Here is an 11,190-nt window from a genome sequence, read left to right as displayed (position 1 = left end):
TGTGCGTGTGAAACGAGCTGGTGGAAGCGAGCGAAAAGCGAAAGTGGGAAGAAGGCGCGAGGGTGGAAAGATGACGGCGGTTGCTGCTGCGGGCAAGAGGCGCTCGAGGAGGGGTGTGGGGGCAATTGGCAGCGACAGCCGCGCCGAGACAGGGCAGTGCCGACCTAATCGTCCACATCCGCCGCCGTCTCCGTCGGCCCGAGACAAGCAGAGAGGGGGGGACGAACCGCCTCTCACTTGCTGAGACAGTGCCTCACGAGATGACACATGAATGGCCCAGAGGAGAGCTGCGCAAAACGTGAGGGATGTGTCCGCACGGATGGAGCGAGGAGCGGAGCAACGTCTTCCCGCACAGCGCCTCCACCGAAACTGCGCAGTTTTCGGCGACGTTTGGAGCAAACAGATCACAGCTGGAGGATGCACGTTTGTGAGAGTCGAAGGAGGAACGGGGTAGAGGAGGAAGTTTCAAAATGTGCAAATGTTTTCGTTGAAGTCACCGAGTAGAAACGTTGGCAGATGCGCCTGCCTTGTCTACCCTTGCTTATAAGGTACTGCCTCTTGTGCTGTTTGCTATCATACCTCTACCTTGTTGACCTCTACAGTTTTCTTTTGACGAAGCATGATGCGCATGGACCGTTCAGGCCAAAGAGAGATGGGCCAGGAATTGACAAAACAAATTACGACCACTTGTCCTGCTTTTCCTGAAGGAATGATTTATATATACCTTCGAAAACTGTGCTGCGTGAGGACACATCAATCATGAAAATTTTATGACGTAATGCTGGCCTTTCTGATCGATATTTTTTTCTATCCGGTCTTCGTGGAGTAGCATGGCAGGCGAATTACCTCAACGGTGACGATAATCACCGCATGGGTAAACGAACACCGCTCGGTTGAGCAACTGCAAAAAAAAATTTTTTTTTTTGCTGAGATACATGCCTGTATGCACTGCGCCCGCGTACAGCCGACCACAAAAGTTTACGAATCACTGTATCTGAGAAAAAGCTGTGTATCTGCGCAGCCTCACAACGCAGCCTGGTATTCGCATTTCCAGCCCCTTTTAGTACACATGCGAACAACAGTGATGTAAGGTTTTACTGACTAATGTTAGAGCTTGCTCGGAAAGTCAACGTTTTCTGAGAAACCGTATTCTGTAAACCTTTTTGGTCGACTGTACATATGTGCTCAAGCGGACGCGCGCACGCTTGCACAGACACACTGAAAAATTACGCAGTCTCATCGAGTCCTCGTACGGCGGCCAGAAAGGCCAGATGCGGCTCATGTTACACGCAGCGCGCAGGGACCTACTTTTGCACGAGCAAAATTAGAGGAGCATAGAAACCAAATTTAGAGGGTAAATTGTGTATATCGTAAGCTTTGCATGCCTATGAAGGTCGCTTTCACGAAATATGACTCACGGCAGACGGCTAAAAGGTAACTTATCTTAATTTCAAAGAGCAGGAATGAAACGCGACTGCCTTCTCCGGACTCGTCGAGATAGCCATCGTGAAAACGTCATTGTTCAGAGCGAAATAGTGTGACGCTGGTGGAGACGCATTTTCAGAGCGGCTGCACGTGTGTCCGCCAAAGCACGGCCGGAAGACGCAAGTGCGCCTCTCCCACCTGTAGCACCGGCGTCGACGAACGTGGGCGCACGTGTGAAATGGAGAAGACAACGCATCAATTTGCTGTCGTCAACGGTTTGGTAGTTCGCGGTACACCCATGACGTCGAGTACTCAACATCTACGTCACTCAAAGGTTATTCACTCCTGCTGGCGGGAATATTGAAACGAGGAACTGCGTGGTAGAAATCGGGTGATAATTAGTGGGCACACGATCGTGCACATGCCAGTCATTATTATGGTCCCCTAAATGCTATGTATTACCCAAGAGCTTTGGAGACACTTTGCAAAGCAAAGAGTAACTGTATAGTTAATTATCAGAAACAATACATGAACACATGTTGCGCGTAGTGTTATTATGCTTATTTAATTCGCTGTTTTCTTTTCGCTGCTGTTCCCATCATTACTTTTCTGACCCTTAAATCTGTGCCCGTTTGTATGAGACTTTGACGCCTTCATTAGTATATCTATATATACTACAAAACTATCTGTTGGATGATAATGAATGTTGCCTTGACTTAGCACACCAGCATGCCCGTGCACTTAATTTGCACTGGAGACGATAGGTGCATGCGGCGGTGAGTTTGCCTCAGCCAAAGCATGCTCGGTTCCTCCCACGGCCCGTCCCGTCCTCCCGAACGACGCAGCATGCGAACGCAATTGGGGTCAATTATAGAAAGAGGGCCACGTTCCGCATGACGCCCAAAAAGAAGGCTCCTCGTCTCCATGGCTAAACGTTGATGTGGTCCACGAGCGTTGATTCCCAATTCTCGTCGCACAATGTTCCGTCCCGTAAAATTTCCGTTCATCTATGAGCGAGAGCCTTGCGAGATGTACCGTGATTAGAGAGAAAAAAACAAAAAGAAGGATAAGTGAAAGGCAGGGAGATTAACCAGGACTGAGGCCAGTTGACTACCCTGCATTGGGGGAAGGCGAAAAAAAGACCGAGAGGTAAGGAGAAAGTCGAGAGTCGGTGTGCACTGGAGTGGCCGACATAATGGGGCTCTCAAGGATGTGTCCCTGACGGTCACTCAGTCCGTTTGACTTCAAGAACCGCAGCAGTGCTCTTCTGGCCTTCGGCAGCTGTGATATGCGAGCTCGTGTACGCAAGATCTCGTTCACCAAGAAAGGTTTTCCGTCTCACTTACAGCGGTGCGGAATGCAAGGCTTTCATCTTCGAAGCAGTGGTAGTAACATAGAAAGCGGTCCGCGATTTTTTTTTATATATATATAGCAATCGCCACTATCGCTGATTCCTTTTAAGAATCAATTTTAGCGCAGTAATATGGAAACCGAGAACTGTCACAGTATACTCTCTTGTTTTCGTCCTGAAACTTCTTGTTCTTCCAAAGCAAATAATGATATTAACATACTATAGAAGAGAGATGACGTATCAACAAGCACTAGGCCTAACACAATTCCTTGCGCTTTCTACGATTACTCTGCGATATATTTCGCGATGCAAGCTGCACCAAGAGGCTCATTCACCGTCTATTTTACACACTGCGCAGCCAGTACTCTCTCCGCCCAACCGAAACATTTCGAAGTTGGGCGAATGTCAGCGCAGTGAACAAGTGGAAACCACGACCGAGTGAGCTATGGAGACAGCCTGACAACTGCATCTGGGAGGAGCGTAACACCCGCCAGCCTCGAAGGGTATAGTTGATAGGAAGGGCACGGAAAATACAGATAATCAAGAAAGAGGAAGACACAGTGAACAACGGACTGTCCGAAGCAGTCGCTGGTTTTGTTGTAAATGATGACAGCAAGTTTCGGCGTCTTCTGAATCGGAACGCATGCAGCATAGGATACGACCTTGTGCAAGGAAGAAAAACCGATGAGTTTAGACGACGGTAACATGACGAAGCAACGATCGAGTCATTGAATACTGATATGGTGGCTTAACTTTAAACGGTTTCCTCGAAGAATTCTTGATTCGAAACATGTGCTGGACAAATACGGCCGTTCGTGTGGCATCCACATGGCTGCGTAAGCGTCTCAGTCATTTAAAGAAAGAAAGAAAGAAAGAAAGAAAGAAAGAAAGAAAGAAAAAAAGAAAGAAAGAAAGAAAGAAAGAAAGAAAGAAAGAAAGAAAGAAAGAACATTGCAGCTCCCGCTCTTCGTTTTGCCCTACAGTTTCAATGATATTCTTACCGTTATGCATTTTTCAGCCAAGCAGCGCTGGAACGCCGAAGCATCGCAAACGGCATTGAGAAATTTCGTCAATATTTGCGCCGTCTTCTATGGCTAAATATGCAAATTCAGAGACGCCAACAAGTCTGTGCACACTAGCACTGCGTTTGTCCCTCTTTTGTGGCTCATCGTTTTTTCCTCCCATGGCCCCGAACGTCTACAAGAAACCCGCCTCACATTTGCGCTGAAATTTGCATTGCTAGGTATAGAGACGCACGTTTTGTATAAGCTAGGAAACAACAAGAACACTTTGTTAGCCTGTCGATGCAATGAAGCATTTCTCAAAGTTTAGTCGATTTTTGTTGCCGTTTTTGTTTGGTATGTGCCGTGAACTCCTTCACCGGGTAAAAAGAGAAAGAAAAGATGAAGGGGGGAAGAAAGACGGGCTCGAGCTTTGAAATTAACGGTTGCGAATTAGCACCAAGTGTGTCCATATCCTTCTTGGTTCTTGTGCGCTACGTGTCACGTTCCGCTCACCTGGTCACACTAAAGCTTCCACTAATGTGAAGCACATATATTGTGAAGCACATATATAAGAGCACAAGCCCGGTTCTTTGCCTTCGAGGACAATCTGTTCTATAGCGCTCGTAGGCAGAAGCATCCACTTCTACGTAGTTTCGGAAAGTGTACAAGGCGTAAATTAGAGCACCGGATTTCCGGGTTCCCAGAGGTATGTGAAAGTGCCACCCAACTGTAGACAAGTTGCAGGGGGAGTCTAACCTGACTGCCTTTAATTCTGAACGAGTACCGGCTCACCTTCCGCATCTCGCACAATTAAAAAAAAAAAAGAAGAAAAGACACTGAAACCGTAGGGAAAAGAAAGACAGAAAAAAACGCTTCCGGGAAACACTGATGCGCGTCCCGTTTTTTTTTTTTTTTTTTTTTTTTTTTAAGGCACAATAATTGACAAACATTCCAAGTGCTCGAGCGAGGCAGTTGTACGGTTATAATCGCGTCCTTTCTTTAGGCAAAACACAGAGGCATGAAACGATACGGAGCACGCAAACACGTTCGCTCTTTATTGCTAAGGAAATATAAAAATAAATAGCGTGTGTGCGCGCAAGAGCTCTCCTCGCAAATGTACTCGTTGTCGTGTAACTGAGCGCCCCTGTTATTTTGGCAGGGCTGAAGAAAGATTATCTCCTATAGCTTTCTTGAACGATGCCGCTAGGATGCGCGTTCGTCCTCTGAGAAAAAATAAGCAGTTCTGAAATGTGAAAAGTTCATCGCGCTTTCGATTCACAAGTCATTAGACCAGGCTTCAGAGCGTATATAGCCCAAATTCGTTTTACCCTTGCCCTCAATGTAGTTAATGCTTACAGGCGGTGTTTGTAAATTGTTGGCTAAGATTCCGCCCCGACATCTTGTCGGAATCGGACATGGTAGCCACGACGTAGACAAACAAATATGCTAACATTATTAATACATTGGTTCGGCCAGCATAACGTTATACACGGAAGACAGATATAAAACGAGGAAACCGCTGGACACCTCTTTCTGTCATCCCCGTGTAACGTTATGCTATAGTAGAAGAAGTCGACATGCACCAACTAGCCCAGAAAAAAATATCGTGTTAATGAAGCAATTAATACAGTCGGCGACATCCTATGCTTCTGTTTATATATTTGGTGCATGGGCCAAGGGTGGCAAGACTGACATATTCGTAAACCCACAAGAGAGTCCACTATAGAAAGCAGCAGAAAAAAAAAAGAAAAAAAAAAGAGTTTCAGACCATACATTGTAGTTTGACTACTTGTCCTCTCTGCAAGGAAACTACGCTGGTACAGTTTTCAAGAACAACAAATTACATCAAGTTGTGAAAACTAAAGTGTTCGTCAACGCCTAGCATAACATTCCGTAATAATTAGATCGGAACGAAAATTCCGATCCCTCCTATCGGAATAAGATACGATCGGGGTGAAAGCCTGAGCGTAAGGACGGCCGCGTTCAGCGAAAAGAGACTTGAAAAAAAGCCGCGTGCGGCTGGTATGCCGCAGTTTCGCCAACTGCTGGCCGAAACGGTCTTCTCGGAATACTTGTCATCTATTATAATCGATTCTTTTTCAGCCTCGTTCTGACGCCTTAAAAAGGGCCAATATTTTTATAATGATAGCGACTACAATGATGAAAAGTAACAGATGTGGCAGTGAGAAGCACTCATGAATGGAATAATTTTGAAAGTGGGAATGCGAAAATACCGGTAGCAATTTGCATAGCGCGATAAGGAGCACTCCAGACTGAAATCAAAAACGCGATAAAAAAATAAATAGGAAAAGGGGGTTCGTGGCGCGCTGCTTTGAATAGCAATGAAATTTCGCTCGTCGCCCAGTTGATGCGAGGCGAAGTGCGGGCGTCTGCTGCGCCTGCGTCGCCTCTGCCGTCGCATCGCAAACACTTCCGCTCTTATTGAGAAGCCACTACACGCGAACCCTTTCTGCCGCCGTCGCTGCCCGCTCGAGGGGCGCCACAAAACAAACTAAAGGTTGCAGTCGTCGTCCGAAATGAAGGGAGAGAGCAAGAATAATAATAACGTAAAAAAAGAAACATACACACCATGAAACCGTAGAAGTCTCGCACGCCCAGTGGCGGAGAGGAGACGGAAGCCGCTCGTGAAACGTCTTCTCGACTTTCCTCCCTCCCACTGATCTCGTCTCATGCGGCGGTCTTCAAGTCGTTCTGGCACTAGAAAACCATGCAGCGCTGTAGAAGTTCGAGTTGCAGCATCTTCCGACAATAACACCGAGCTGATATACCGGCGCACTGTGTGTTCCTTCGTGGCATAAATATTCGCGGGCACGTCGTCTGCACCAGCCACAGTTTTGCAGACGACATTGCGCTGCGCGCAGTTAACGTCGCATAGATGCTATGCTCACGTTTTGGACGGCACCGGGCCCGCCATCTGACGACTATTAAGTTGTTCTTTCCTGAGCAGTACAGTGACCGCCTCAGCGCGGCTCATGACTTCTGCAACGCTGCATGCATTTCAGTGAGATAGCAGTCCTGCTTGTTGCTCGTTTTCTTCTCGTCGCCCGAAGTAAATTAGCCGAAGAACGAGCGACGAAAAAAAAAGGGGGTGTTGGTGCAGAACGGTTGCTTTCTGCGCGGTATACAGATGGCTTTTGAAAATAAGCAGTTGGTGAAACTCAGCACATCGAGTCGGGACGGTTTTCGCCGTGATAAAAAAATAAATAGAAAGTAAAGGAAGATAGCGGGACAAGCGTCAACAGGAAGGAAGGGTTCATACGAGAAGGGGAGGAGGGCATGTATATACGTGCTTATGTCTAGAGAAGGACGCAGCGTTCGCAGCGTAGCCGCCGTGCGAAGCACCCCAGCGTGTCACTTTTTTGAGTCGGCAGTATCGACGACACAGACTTTCGAGATCGGAGATCGACAAGGAACCACTGTCATGCAACAGGCGGTTACTGTTGTGCTACAATTCCCTCACTTCTGCACAGAGCGTCCAAGCTCTGAGCTGCAGAGCAAAGAAAGCGTCACCTACATCTTATAACCGCGACAGTACCTGCGAGAATCTTGATGCCATCCTGAATACATGTGCGGCGCCCGCCGCGATGTATCAATAGAGTGGCGTTCTGTTCGTGAGCGCGCAAGGTCGCGGATTGGATTCCCGGCCACGGCGGCCGCATTCCGATGGAAGCGGTGTCCCTGAAAACAAAATGTGCAGTTCCCGGACACTAAACCCCATGGTTAATTAACACTGTGCGGCTTCCGTGTGTGTATCGGAATTCCTGCTCACAATCATCGTCTCTAAAAGCGAGTAGCAGCGCATAAAAAAAAAAAATAAAGACATTCACGGCGAAGCTGTTGAAAGGAGGGGTATGCGAATATTCGAAACTTTCGGATAACGAATTGAGTAGTGTCCTATCCGATTCGGTCTTCGAATCCAATAGACGCTATTCGTAAAGGCGAATATTTTTCGAATACTTTTCGAGTATTTCCAAACGTCAACAGCGGCCAAATAAACATAAAATTGAAGCAAGAACATGGCAAATTTTCACCGCCGCGGGCATGTATATAGCATAGACATAAAACGAGAGCTTGCGTAGTGGAGCAGGCTACGTCACTTATATACAGGATGTGCAGCAATCATCCGCACCCTCTGAAGAAACTATTTGATTGGTCCTAATGCTCAATTTGTGCTTTTAATAAACAAAGCTTCACAACGCACTATGTAATGAAAGAAACGGTGCTAACTTTAAGAATGCTGGAATGTGGACATCGTTTTATATCAACTGTGATAAAGGCTATTCATTATTCAAAAGACTATTCGAAAAGCGTTCGGTATTCGATTCGCTTCTTGCACTATTCGATTCGTATACGATTTGGTCTCAAAAATCCCTATTCGCACACCCCTAGTTGATAGGAGTCCCATGACTGTTTTCGTGCGGCGTTGAAGGCCAGCCTGCGGAGGCGTACTTGGTATCGAATGATAATCAAAGAACAGCCAGAGCCCCGAATTTCCGCTTTAGTACGTAATTATCAATTATTAAGAAATAAATGTTGCCTTGCGCATACCTCCTTCCAATAAACAGCAACTTCATTGCATTCTTCTTCTTTTTTTTTTTTTTGCCAGTAATCCGTAATTTTTGTTTCCCACGTCCCACCTAGCTGAGCTCGACAGTGGAGCTCAGCTAGGTGTTTGTACGGCTACGGTGGTGAAAGCTGATACCGCTGTGCTGCAACGCCGTCTGCGTTGAAGCGGTCACAAAGATTAGCCAGCAAACGGACCCATAGCACTTGCGAAGTGCGTGGAAACTCGCTTATACAGCTTCGCTGTCCGGGATGTATCAGTTGCCGAGACTGGTATACATCTGCAAACGACACTTTTGTTTTTGCAGGTGGCCAAGTTTGAAGGCGGTCATTTGCATATCCTGCTATCGCGCTCGCGCAGAACGCACGCTTACTGTATATGCCACAAACTTTCGTGAGCGTTGTCGCTAATTGGATAGCTAGACAAGGGTGTCTAAGCAGGCAGCATGCGCGACGCGAATATAGTGTTGAACAATTTCGAACCTCCGTCAGTAACTACGATTAATGTGGAATGTACGGCGACGCATGTAGCTGTCCCGTTAACATAGGCCATGCTTAAGACACACACACTCCGGCCGCTAAAAGCACCGTGCATGTCCTCGTCGTACTGGAGCCGCCTATCGCTGCTCTTTACATAATTTAAAGTCATTTCTTGGTACCTGTGAGGCTCACGCAGAAGCCCACACACAAGCTTCATCGTTGCGCCTTTTTTTGTGAAATTTCAATTGGATTCACGACTTAGGTCGTGCTCTGGAAGGCGGATGACACCTCCGAATGACCTTTTTGTACCGTGTTGATAACCATGAGAATGCTGAACTTGCCTTCATCGTTGTGCATCCTTCTTCTATGTCATCATCACCCATCATCCAGCATTTACGTGCACCCTCCCCTTGTCCCGAGCAGCAGGCTAGAGCACGCTAGCTCAGGCCGACCTTTCTGCCTTCTTTCAAATAAATTCTCTCTATAAAAAGTACCGGATAATTCTCAAGGAGGTTACTAACAACGTACAGTTGGTTTCGCACGCACAGTAAGTCTTGCTTTCTTTTTTTTTTTTTCTGCAAATATAATTATATGTCAAGAAGACTCCTACCTTCGCCGCACTCCTCGCTGTGCAGGGCCCAGGCAGTCACTTTAAGGCTTCTGCAAACAAGCACTTACCCGAGCCCCGCGGCGCTGCACACAATGTACCCCGAACGGTTCCCAAGCCCGGACTGCCCTCTGTGTGGTGATTATGCGGACTTCGAACATGTCCTGTGGGGCTGCGCCTCTGCCGGTCCCCCTTTCACTCAAGAGGAAATGATGAAGTTAATTAAGGCCCAGGATCAGACCTCTCAAATCCTGGCAGTCCAGAGGGCTCGCGAGAGGGCCGTCAGGTTTCACCTGATGGTCCCCGAGTGGGCCTAGCCAGGTGACGTGGAGCTTGCTTACGTCTATAGTGGACCGAATAAAGTTGTTTCTCTCTCTCTCTCTCTCTCGTGGCCCATGTTCGTTGGGACATCCTGCATATTCAGTTCAGGCTCGAGCAGTGAGACTGCATTCGACGACCGCCGATCGTGGTTACCGCTATTGTTGCCATCAAAGCTTTTTTTTTTTTTGCCTTCTGGACACAACTTCGCCAAATAAATAGCTCGTTTGTTCTCTCATCCTGCTACTGTTTTGTTTGAGCACGTCACTACCGCATGAAAATATCGCTCTCTTCGTGTCACAGAGCAGCGCTCAAGCATTCTAGACAAGTGTGGACAGTTGGGTGCCATAAATTACATCTGTATTGTCATGAATGGGTGATATAGCCATATTTTGAAAAAGTAAAGAACCACGATCAGTTATTAGCCCTACGACCAATGATCCAACATATAACTTGGAATGGAACTAAAAAAAAAAAAAGCATGATCTCATATGATATAATGTTTTATCGGACAAGAAGGTTACAGCGCTTCCTTTAGAGATGAAACAGTAGTGTCAAAAAGTATCAGGTGCAGCAAACAGGTCAAGTTAACAGAGGTAAGGCATAACTAAACAGCAATCGAAGGTAAATATATAAGTTTACCTAAGGATGACGTTTCGCGCGAGCGACTACTGTCGAAGGAACGCCAGTGAAAGAACGCCTACGTGGTCCATGGATGGCTGCAGTCACTCCTGGAGTGGCTTGGAAACTTGCGACACAGGCAGTGCTTGCATTGCACCTACAGGCCTGTTCCTCCGAGCGTGTGTGCGCAGCTCGTGAAAAGCGCTCGTGCAAGCTGGCTTTCCCGCAATAGTAAATCTCGTGCGGGGAAGCACGCTTTCGCGCTGAAAATATTTACGTATGCGTGCTACAAGAACATGGTTGTCGCGGGTGTCATATTGAAGGAAAAAGATAAATAAATATTTGACTATCATCCGATTTTTTATGAACCTGCGCCCGCTCAATCTTGAGGCGGACGTTTAACCCATTGCAGCGGCCCGGGTACCTAGCTGCGAGCAGCAAAGCGATAACTCGTAACTTGCTTTACAAGCTATCCATTAAAAACTTTTAGATGAAAAAAAACTTTAAAATTAAAATTAACGCTTTATAAACTTCATATCGAACAATTATGTGTTACATCATGAGTTTCTGTACATGATCAAAAATGATCGTACGGGATTATTGGATGGTAACTTAATCGTAGTGTAAAAAAGCGCGTGCACGCGCACATACACAAACACACACACAGAGAGAGAGAGAGAGAGAGAGAGAGAGAGAGATGAAGAAAGGAACAATGACAAGGCAGAGAACGAAGACAAGCGAAGTGACACTTTTCTTCGTTTCTTTCCTTGTGTTTATGAGGTGCTGTCCATCAAAAGCAC

This window comes from Dermacentor andersoni, chromosome 6 (genome assembly GCF_023375885.2).
Source record: "Dermacentor andersoni chromosome 6, qqDerAnde1_hic_scaffold, whole genome shotgun sequence".
NCBI classification, from domain to species: domain Eukaryota; kingdom Metazoa; phylum Arthropoda; class Arachnida; order Ixodida; family Ixodidae; genus Dermacentor; species Dermacentor andersoni.
Note: the sequence above shows the minus strand (reverse complement) of the source record.